At 43.9% G+C, this 11238-nt stretch overlaps 1 non-coding gene across 1 annotated transcript; it reads right to left on the bottom strand.

The window, feature by feature from the left end:
* Window positions 1-3142: 3142 nt before the first annotated feature.
* LOC119002567 (U6 spliceosomal RNA) lies at window positions 3143-3249 on the bottom strand. Its single transcript, XR_005069764.1, has one exon. It is a non-coding gene; the product is annotated as a U6 spliceosomal RNA (small nuclear RNA).
* Window positions 3250-11238: the final 7989 nt, after the last annotated feature.

Below are 11238 nucleotides of genomic sequence, written 5' to 3'. Positions count from 1 at the left end.
TTTAAAAGACATAGTGGTCGACTATCCAACATCCATATTATCCCAGATCATTAGTCAAAGCCAATCATGGTAATCCCATCCACTTGCAAGTTATTGATCCAGGCACTGGCACGTGAGCTTATGCTACCTAATGAGACCCAAGAGGAGAAACATAAAAATAATTGACCAGCTTTCCTCCTCCGAGCATTGTTAAGTATAGATCTAACACTTGGACCTATGGCTGCCTCCAACTTGTGAGCATGGAGACAGTCCCAAAAATGGAAAAGCAGAGGAAGAGAAAGAATTTGGACCCTGGCGGACATTATTAAGCCTTTGGGTCAACAACACAAATATCCACCCTGCCTCCGTTCTTCCCCAAAATGAGAGGATAACTTTCCTTATTATTTTAGTCTATTTGAATGAAGACATTCAGTTACTTGCAATAAGAGCATCCTGATAGGAATCAGGATGCAATGGTTATCTTTCCTCGGGAGACCTGAATGCTTCGCACGTCATCTTGCTGTCCTGATGCCTTCTTGTCCTGCTATCCTCACTGAACTCTGCACCTGCCATGTACTGTCGACTTGACATCTTCTCTGGGATGTCTGAAATGACACATTCCAAACTTCACGTGTCCCAAACTGGACTTGTGACCTCTATGACTGCTGGTGCACGCACACACGCCTCTGCACAGACACATGCACACATAACCACAGTCCATCAGCCATGTAAACCAGTCTCTGTCCTTGGCACTTCTCTTCCCTGTAACCCATATTCAGTCTATCACCAAATTCCACTGGCTTCACCAGCTAAGTATTTCCGAATTAATGCACTTCTTTTGGTTTTCCCCATCATTATCCTGGTCTATGCGATGCTCATCTCTCACTTGGCCTACAATAGCCTTGTGATGGGATTCTCCACACTGAATGCTGCTCCTCTCCAATCTACTATCTAATGAGGAAGTATATAAAACCCATGTCTCCTTTTCAATTTAAACCCTCCAGTGTCTCTCATTTGCTCTTGGAATAAAAGCAGAACTATTTAAGATAGCCTAAGGGACCCTGGATGGCTTGACTCCTCTTGCTCCAAACATTCACCCAGCATTATCTTCCAGGCCCAAATTTCTCTCATTTCTTTTCTATATGTCATGTTCCTACCATCAGAGGGCTTTAGCATATTCTGTTTTTCTTTCTTTTTTAAAAAATTTATTTAATTCTTATTCAAGGACAGTTTTCTGTTTTGTATTCCCTGCCCTGCTGCCCCACCCCAGTGCTCCCCACCTTCCTCCCATTTCTGCCCCCCACCTTAATTATTGTCCATGTGTCCTTTATACTTATTCATGTGAGTCCCTCCCCTTTCCCCCTATGATTCTCTCCCCTCTCCTCTCTGGACCCTGTCAGCCTGTTCCGTATTTGAGTGTCATTGGTCATATTTTGCTTGCTTGTTTGTTTTGTTGTTTAGATTCCTGTTAAAGGTGAGATCATATGGTATTTGTCTTTCACTGCCTGGCTTATTTCACTCAACATAATGCTCTCTAGTTCCATCCATGGTGTTGCAAAAGGTAAGAGCTCCTTCTTCCTTTTTGCAGCATAGAATTCCATTGTGTAAATATACCATAGCTTTTTGATCCAGTCATTGACCGATGGGCATCTAGGTTGCTTCCAACTCTTGGCTATCGTAAATTGTGCTGCTATGAACATCGGGGTGCATAGGTTCTTTTAGATTGGTGTTTCAGGGTTCTTAGGATATACTCCCAAGAGTGGAATTGCTGGGTCAAAAGGTACGTTCATTTTTAGTTTTCTTAGAAAATTCCATACTGTTTTCCATAGTGGTTGTACCAGTCTGCAATCCCACCAACAGTGAACTAGGGTCCCCTTTTCCCCACAACCTCTCCAGCACTTGTTGTTTGTTTCTTTGTTTATGATAGCCATTCTGACTGGTGTAAAGTGGTATCTCATTGTGGTTTTAATTTGCATCTCTCTGATAGCTAGCGATATCGAGCATCTTTTCATGTGTCTCTGGATCCTCTGTATGTCCTCCTTGGAGAAATGTCTGTTCAAGTCCTTTGCCCATTTTTTAATTGGGTTGCTTGTCTTCTTTGAGTGGAGTCGAGTGAGTTCTTTGTATATTTTGGAGATTAAACCTTTGTCTGAGGTATCATTGGCAAATATGTTTTCCCAAACTGTTGCTTCTCTTTTTATCTTGATACTGTTTTCCTTAGCCATGCAGAAGCTTTTAATTTTGATGAGATCCCATTTGTTTATTCTTTCCTTTATGTCCCTTGCTCTAGGAGACGTATCAGTAAAAATCTTGCTGTGTGGAATATCTGAGATTTTTCCTGCCAATGTTCTCCTCTAGGGCTTTAATGGTTTCACGGCTTATATTTAAGTCTTTTAAATATAAATATATTTAAGTCTTTTAATCCACTTTGAATTAATTTTGGTGTATGGTGTAAGTTGGTGCTCGAGTTTCATTTTTTTGCATGTAGCTGTCCAGTTCTCCCAACACCATTTGTTGAAAAGGCTATCTTTACTCCATTTTATGTTATTGCCCCCTTTGTCAAATATTAATTGACTGTAGAGAGTTGGGTTTATTTCTGGGCTCTCTGTTCTATTCCATTGTTCTATGTGCCTATTTTTATGCCAGTACCAGGCTGTTTTGATTACAGTCGCCTTGTAATACAGTTTGATATCAGGTATTGTGATCCCTCCTACTTTGTTCTTCTTTCTCAAAATTGCAGCTGCTATTTATTCGGGGTCTTTTATGGTTCCATATAAATTTTTGAAGTGTTTGTTCTATGTCTGTGAAATATGCCATTGGCACTTTAATAGGCATTGCATTGAATCTGTAAATTGCTTTGGGTAGTATGGACATTTCGATGATGTTAATTCTTCCAGTCCATGAGCATGGTATATGTTTCCATTTGTTTGTGTCTTCCTTGATTTCTTTCTTGAGTGTTGTATAGTTTTCTGCGTACAGGTTTTTAATCTCCTTGGTTAGGTTTATTCCCAGATATTTTATTTTTATTTTTGCTAAATCGATTTTTTTCTTGATTTCTGCTTCTTCTGTTTCATTGTTGGTATACAAAAATGCCTTTGATTTCTGGATATTGACTTTGTATCCTGCTGTTTTGCCAAATTCATATATTAGTTTAAGCAGTTTTAAAAATATGGAACGCTTCATGAATTTGTGTGTCATCCTTGCGCAGGGGCCATGCTAATCTTCTCTGTATCGTTCCAATTTTAGTATATGTGCTGCCGAAGTGAGCACATATTCTGTGTTTCTATAGGGGAAAAAAATCTTTCTTCCATTTTATGCCGAGCTAACTTGCACTAATTTTTTGTACCTCAACTCAGTGGTCATTTCCATGGAGAAGAGTTTTAAGAGCAGGTCACACCTCTCTGTCAAACACTATGTGTCTCCCAAAGGAGCCCCCACGGGCCACTGCAGTTTTGCATTTCTTTCCATGACTCTTTGGTCATGTGTCCTCGCCAGCAGACTGCAGGTGTTGATTTCCCACCTTCCTCTTCCCAGAGAGGGGATACAGCATGATTTGCTGAGTGTGGCTGATGAAGGAATAGACACGGCCCTAATCCAGCCCCTTCGCATTGTGTGAGCTACAGCCGTAGCCCTGTAAAATGATTTTGTCCTCTAGTTGTACATATGGTGGTAGTCCACTCTGAGTCCTAAATCTTTGTTGTTATTTCTTTGTATAAAACTATCCAGTGGTGCTCCACCGCATGGTGAGCAAAGCAGGTTTATCCCTGACCCAATTTTCCAATGCGGTCTCCTAATTGCACCCTTTCTATTGCCCATGGCATTTGTGCTTTAACAGGCAATGCCACCTGCTGCTCGCTGTCCCTGGCATTTTGCTCTTCCAGGTCTTGTTCATTCTGTTCCTGCCAACCAGAACCTCATCCAACCATTACCTCCTGCCGGCAATGTAACCCATTGTTCTGAATCCAGAGTACATGCATCCTGCTTAAAGTTGTCTGTAATTCCTTTGGTCAGCATTAATTCTCCCTTCCTCAGTGTTCTCACACTCTACCATGGTAGACTGTGTGATTTTCAGCCTGTGTGCCACAAGGATTTTTAAACCGTGCAATATCTGACTATTTAGTCAGGGACACTGACCTCTCTTCCCTTAGATTGTCCAATTAGAAAATGACAGCAGCCAACACAATAATAGCCATCCAGTGTCAATGAATCAAAATTACACCTATTCTTTGTGTCAAATCAGCAAAAAATATAGTTCCAGCATGCCACAGAATTTTAGTAATTAGTTTATGTGTGCTGTGAGGTTTAAAACATTTGAAAATCACTGATCTGTAAGATAATGAGCACAAAATGGTCCAACTGGAATAGCCTTAGCCACAGTACCCAGCAGGAAGAGTCACATGATTGTGTTTTTCATGCCCCAAAATTTGTTTTGAACTTGAATACTGTGTTGGGCTGTATTATCATTCACAAGTAGTATGATGCACCCCCCTGCCCCACCCTAGGAGCCTGGCTCAGTGGAGGGCCTTGGAGTCTGGGGCAGCAGAGGAGAGAAGAAGGAGAAAAGGCACTTGGGAAAGGGGATGTATGCACCTGGGTGTGTTGGTGACTGTGCACCGGGGCAAAGGGATTCTCTTGTCCAGCTCATGAAACAATGACCTAGGCAATCTCTCTTTGGGACAGGTGGGCGAGGGGACTGTCACACATGAAGATGCAGAGCCATTCCTGTCCACTCATTCATGGGGGACTGTATTCCCTCACCCCAGCATCCTCTGGATCCCTACCCAGTTGATTTCCTGTGAATCCCTTTCAGACACAAAAGAACGAGTTCTTCTTGCCCTTACCACCGAGTTTCTTTTTAAAACATATTTACCAAAGTAAAAATACATGCATCCATATAAAGTGAAAAATAACAAGTAAATGGTTGGCCACACGGGCCGTCTGGAGATGCCTGGGCCTGGGAAGCAGTGAGGCACACTGTGCAGTCACCTGCCTGCAGGTGATTCTGCGTGCCACCCCCCAGCGGGTTTCCGCCAGGGCACTGGGCCAGGAAGCCTTGGAAAGAAAATCCAAGCAGCTACCTGCCATGCTGTTGCTCACTCTCTTCTAATGGTTTTTGAGTCGTTGACTTTTTGCCCTTAAAAATAAGTGGAAAACTATCTGAACTGACAGATAAGACTTGATTCCCTCCTGGGAAATTACTATACAAACAGCTACTAGCTGTAATCTTGGGAAGATAGAACAAAGGCAACGTTTGAAAACAGGAGTGGCAGAAATGGGAAAACGGCTAGCCAGCAAAGCGACTCTCTCACTTCCTTGGACCTTCTCCTTTACGTGGTGGAAAAACTTGTAGCAAATCAGACCACTGTCTCTTTAAATTAGACTCTTAGATCTTTGTTAGAAAAAAGAATTCTGTGGCTCTCCACTGCAGAATGCAGTGTGTTGGACAAAGCTGTTCACCGTGAGCAGAGAGGGCATGCATGCCTTAGTGGGTCTCTGGGAACTGTCTGCAGAGCTGGGTGGGTCTGTAGCAAATGACTGGGTGGGGACAACCCTGTAGCCACCTGAATGTCTGGTTAATAAGAGCTATGCCTGGGTCTTTAATTGCTGTCTGGACTGGAAACAGAAGTTTCAACCATCAATCCGGCAATTACCCCACGACCCCACTGTGCTAGCCCTCCCATTAGCCTGTGGCTGCGTGCTGCCCATCACATCGTTACGTCCCAGCCACGCCACACTGCAAATCAGATAAACCCCCTGGGATCCAATTCCAGGGCTTTCCAGGTGAAACTGGAGGGCTGCTTGCTGGCAGGGAGGATGTGTCCATTTTATACTGGAAATGCTCGTGAAGGCCACAGGATTCCATCCCGGCTCCGCCACTACATGTCCACGGCTTTCCACTCGCATAGATACAACCGGCAAGTTTCATACCCACTCTTGCACAGAATATCATGAGATGCTGTGGAAAGCACGGGACATTGAAAAGATGTGTACCAATGCTATGTTGTGGGTTTGATGAGAGAGAGCTAAGCCCCTGGTGTGTTTCTCTCTCCTCTCCCTATACTCTCCTTAAAGGAAGAGCTGGCACAGAGGAGTCAAGTCCAAGGTCAACGTTTTGGGAGAGAGTAGAAAAGGGTCCTGTGATGAACAAAGGGATTAAAACTGACTTTGGCATGGGGATGCCCCTTTCTTCTCCCTCTCTCCCCCTCATCTCTCTATTTCTCTTTTACCACGAAGCAAGTCTAACGGATGAGGGATGGCTTCTCTGAACACTGCTTCACCTCAAGAAGCTCGCGACGACCAAGGCAGCTGATTTGGACGGTTAGGCAAGCTGCTTCGGTGCTGGGACGCGCCTGACAAAGCAAAACGAGACAAACAAAAATGCTCCATTTGTAGTGTCTGCCAATTTCCGTGGTGTAAATACTGCCTCCCTGGGCAGTTTCAGACTACCGATGTGAAGTTCCTGAGCCCGATGCTGGGAAGAGCTAACACCCTGGCTCCCTCGAGCACCTAGGAGCCCCCTAGAGTACACCACTGAGGCCAGCCTCCTTACCCTTTTTCCCCATGGCATGTTTTTCCTTAGGCCCATCTTTCTCACCCACTGCAGCAGAAAGACAGAGGGAAGAACTGTGTGGGTGAACCCACAGCGAAAGGAGAAAGGAGACTGAGGCCTGTAGCCTTGGGGCTTCCTGAGGGCTGGCTCAGCTCCCCGTGCCTCACTAGGGGTGCCACAGGAGGCTTTGGGATCAGCCCCAGTGGTCTTTTGCTTGGCTTTGCCTTCAGGACACTTGGGTGGTTGTGGAAAGATGGGATTTGAGCTCAGCACACAAGGAATACTCCCTACAGGCCACTCACACAGTTGGGCTATTAATAGGAACAGTGACGGGCTTCCCTTGCCAGGGCAATTATTGCAGACAAGTTTATGTTCTGCTCTCACTCAGTTTTACTTACAGTATGAACCTTGGCTGCCCAATATTGTCACCCAAAGGGACGTTACGGGTCTCCTGGACAAGAACAGAGGATCGCACTCGGGCTGCACTCTCTCTTCTAGGGAAAGAGGTAACAGTGCGGCCAGCACACATGGGTTAGGGTGCCTTCTGAAGAGCACCAACATCAGGACAGCTCTGAGCCTCATGTGCCTGGGTGCTACCGGGTGAGACATTAAGCCAGTCTCTTCATCCAGGTGCCCAGACTAAAATGCATAACCAGGACTGGTTGCTTCAAGAAACGCCCGAGTTTCCGAGGGAGGGACCTTGGGCCATTATGCTTAGTGAGATATGTTAGGCAGAGAAAGACAGGTGCTGTGTCACTCACATGTGGAATGTGAAAAAGTTAAACCTCTAAAAAACAGAGAGTAAAATGGGGCGATGGGGATAGAGGGGTAAGCATGATGGTGTTTAGGGTACAAACTTATAACGAGTAGTAAATAAGCCGCGGAGGTCTAGTGCACAGTGCAATGAACAAGGACAGGAATATTACCCCATGCTTATGTTATGTGATAAATATCACTACGCTGGCAATCATATTATAATATATACATGTGTAAGAGTAACATGTTGTACACCGCAAACTTATACAATGTTACGTGTCAAATTTATTTGATTAAAAACCAGAAATGTCTAACTTTATTCTCACATATGAGTGTGTTGCTATTTACTTCATGAGGTGAAAATGTAAGGGTCTGGGACCTTATAGGTATGCCTAGATTAAGAATCATACTCAGAATATATACATATTCATATACATATTCAAACATATATAAGAATATATATGAGTATGTGTATATATATATATGTGTGTGTATATATATATATATACACACACATACTCATATATATGCATATACACATAACAGTCCCAGATGAAGAATCCCATATATAATTCTATGTATATGGATCATCTTTACCATACAATTAATCTGAAATATTCTTACTCTTAATGTACCTCAATGAGTGTGTGTGCATACACTTGGCAAGGAAGTGAGTCAGTTTAGATTCTGGTCCTGGCCCAGGGGCCTCTGTGCTCCGTGTCTAGGATTTATTTCAACCTCTAATTCTCCAAGAACTCACCATTCTTGATCTATTTAATTCCAATGACCCTGACCTTCACAAAGCTTTAACCACACAAAGTCAGGAACACATCCTGTTTTTTTTCACATGTGTGCTTTTCAAAAAAATCAAGATATATTTACACACAGAGAATTCACCTTCTCTGGAATACAGTCCTGTGCATGTTGTCAAACACACATGGTGTCACTACAATCAGGATATGGAACAGTTCCCTAACTCAAAACATTTCCCGGGGCCTCGGTGGTCAGCATGTCCCCCTTCCCCGTCCCCGGCAGTCACTTCTCTTTTCTGCCCCTCCGGGGTGGCCTTTTTGAGGATACCCAGTAGATGGAGTCTCATAGCATGCCGAGAAGACTCACCCATGTTGTCGCATCTCTTCCTGCTGAGCGATATTTATTTGTTTACCCACTTACCAGTTGAGAGACATCTGTGTTAATTTCAGTTTTGAGAAATTTGGAACAAAGGACTATAAACATTTACATATAGGAATTTATGTGAATTTAACTTTTCATTTCTCTTGACATGCACTAGGTTTCCAAATTATTATTATGGTAAGGACACTTAACATGAGATCTATTTTCTCAACCAACTTTTAAGCACTGAAGACAGCATTGTTAACTATTGGTGCAGCATGACACAGCAGTGCTCCGCAACTTAATTCATCCTGTAAGTTTACAAGAGTTGGAGGTTTTGGAAATCACTGGGATAAAACATACAGATTCATAACGGTTGAACAGTGACTCTTCATTTGCTCCTTTCCCAGCCCTGAGCCACCAACATTTCACTCTGTTTCTGTGCGTTTGGCTGCTTTAGATGCCTGGTATCAGTGGCATCGCGCAGTAGATTTCCTTCTGTGATGGGCTTATTTCACTTGGCAGAATGCCATCCAGGGTCACTGTTGGTTTTATAAATGGCAGGATTTCCTTCTGGTTTTTAAGGTCGAATATGTTTTAAATCCATTCCTCTGCAGACGGACATTTAGGTTGTTTCTGTGTCTGGGCTGTTGTGAATCACGATGCCGTGAACATAGCAGGGCAGGTGTCTCCTAGAGATCCTGATTTTAATTCTTTTGGATATAGGAGGTCTGTCCAGAAAAAGTCCAGCTATTGTTAACATGAGGGTGGTTTGTGTGATATTAATGTAACCTGTCAGTCAAGAAAAGTGGACCACATGCCTGAACGAGGCCAACTTCACTGTACTAGTCAGTGGGGGTGGTAGACACTATTGAGTGAGCATGTGTACAGTGTGGCTGTCACATTCAAAATGACTGAGTGAGTAGAGCAAAGAATCTGCATCGAATTTTGCATTAAGCCCTGGCTGGAGTGGCTCAGTGGATTGAGCATCCCGGCATGCGGACCAAAATGTTGCTAGTTCAATTCCAAGTGTAGAGCACGTGCCTGGGTTGTGGGCCAGGTCCCTGGTAGGGGGCACACAAGATGCAACCACATATTGATGTTTTTCTTCCTTTCTCTGTCCCTCCCTTCCCTTCTCTACAAGTAAATAAATGAATAAAATCTTTAAAAAAATAAAAACTTTAATAAAAAATTTTTGGCATTAAATTTGAACATTCCTCTGCAGAAACTATTTGGATGATTCCGAAGGCCACAGCTGTGGACAACTGGTGACTGGCTGCTTCATCACAACAATGCGCTCACTCATGCATCACGTCTCGTGCAGAGTTTTTTTTTGTGAAACATCAAACCACCCAGGTGACGCAGCCCCACTATAGTCCAGATTTGGTGTTCTGTGACTTCTGGCTTTCCCCTAAATTCAACTCATCTTTGAAAGGGAAAAGATTTCAGACCGGGAATGAGATTCAGAAGGGAATTAGAAGAGAATGACAATTCAGGATATACGATGGGGCAGCTGATGGTACTTCCACCAAAGGACTTTGCAGAGTGTTTTGAACAGTGGAAGAGACACTGGGAGAACCGTGTGAAGTTCCAAGATGCCTCCTTTGAAGGGAACTGAGGCTCCATTGTCCTCGTGTACAGTGCTTCTTCTTCAAGGAACTTCTCTAGTTTTCATACTGCATGGCTGGATACCTTTGGACAGACCTCACACGTACCCGGAAGTGGTGTTGGTGGGTCGTGCGGACCTCACTCTCCCAGTACCTGATCTTCTACTTGTCACTTTCATTGACCCTTCTCCTTCAGAATGCCAATGTTTGAGTTAAACCCAGATACAAGTTACCCCCAGATCCACTCCCTCGGCAAATGGCCTCCACAGTGAGATCTTTGAAAGAGGCTTCTCTCCCCAGCATCCCACGGAGGCTGCTCTTTCCAGGGTCTTCAGTGACTTCTAAATGGCTGCACCCAAAGGGTCCCCCCTATTCCTTATCGTCACTGGAACTCCTAGAAACTCCTAGAAACTCCTTGTACAATCCCTCTTCTCATGGCTTTCCTGACCCCAGCCTCATCTGATTTTCTTCAAAGTCTTTAGCCGCCCATTTAAAGCTCCTCTTTTCTACCTACCTATACAGTGCCGCTTGCATTAGGGGTGCTGTTGGCACCGCAGGTGAGCTTTGAATGGTGCTTGATGCTGTCTGTTTGGAGGACTCAGGAAGGCCTGGATATTGCTTTGTAATCATCTCTACTTAGTGAGTTTCAGAAAGAAGAAAGAGATGGAAAACATATACCATTACACTCAGTTGAGTTAGGGCTTTAGGCACCATAGTGTGGACCTTGGATAAAGTTGAAATGTGGAAGCAGGTAGAAGTGAGGAAGGGGGTGGGCAGGGAAGCGGGCAGAGCAGGGAAACATTTCCTCTCTGTTCCCTTTCCTGATGGGTCCCTTTCTAGGTCCTCTATTTCTCCCAGTCTAGCACGTTCTTTGAGTTACATCATCCCTGTCCATGTCTAACCACCGTGCCCATACTGATGAGTCACAGATCTCTTGTTATTTCCACTAAGAACTCTCTCCTGAGCTTCAGACCTATGAAAGCAACTGCTTCCTAACACCCACCACCTGTGAGTTTTATGGGCAGCTCAAATGCAACATGTCAGAAATGAACTTGTGTCTTTCTCTCCAGACTGATTCTGCTTTCCCATGTTCTTCCATTGCATGGTAACACCCGGGTAACTATCAACAAAGTACAAAGTTTAGGCATCATTTTTAGCTTCTCCTCCTTTAATCTCCATACACACTTAGTCACCATGTCTTATGAGTTCTCCCTCTGAAATGTCTTTAAATTC

Source organism: Sturnira hondurensis, unplaced genomic scaffold (assembly GCF_014824575.4).
Source record: "Sturnira hondurensis isolate 20B ecotype Veracruz unplaced genomic scaffold, ASM1482457v3 Scaffold0017436, whole genome shotgun sequence".
In the NCBI taxonomy this organism is placed as follows: Eukaryota; Metazoa; Chordata; class Mammalia; order Chiroptera; family Phyllostomidae; genus Sturnira; species Sturnira hondurensis.
Note: the sequence above shows the minus strand (reverse complement) of the source record. Positions and strands in the feature narration are given on the sequence as shown.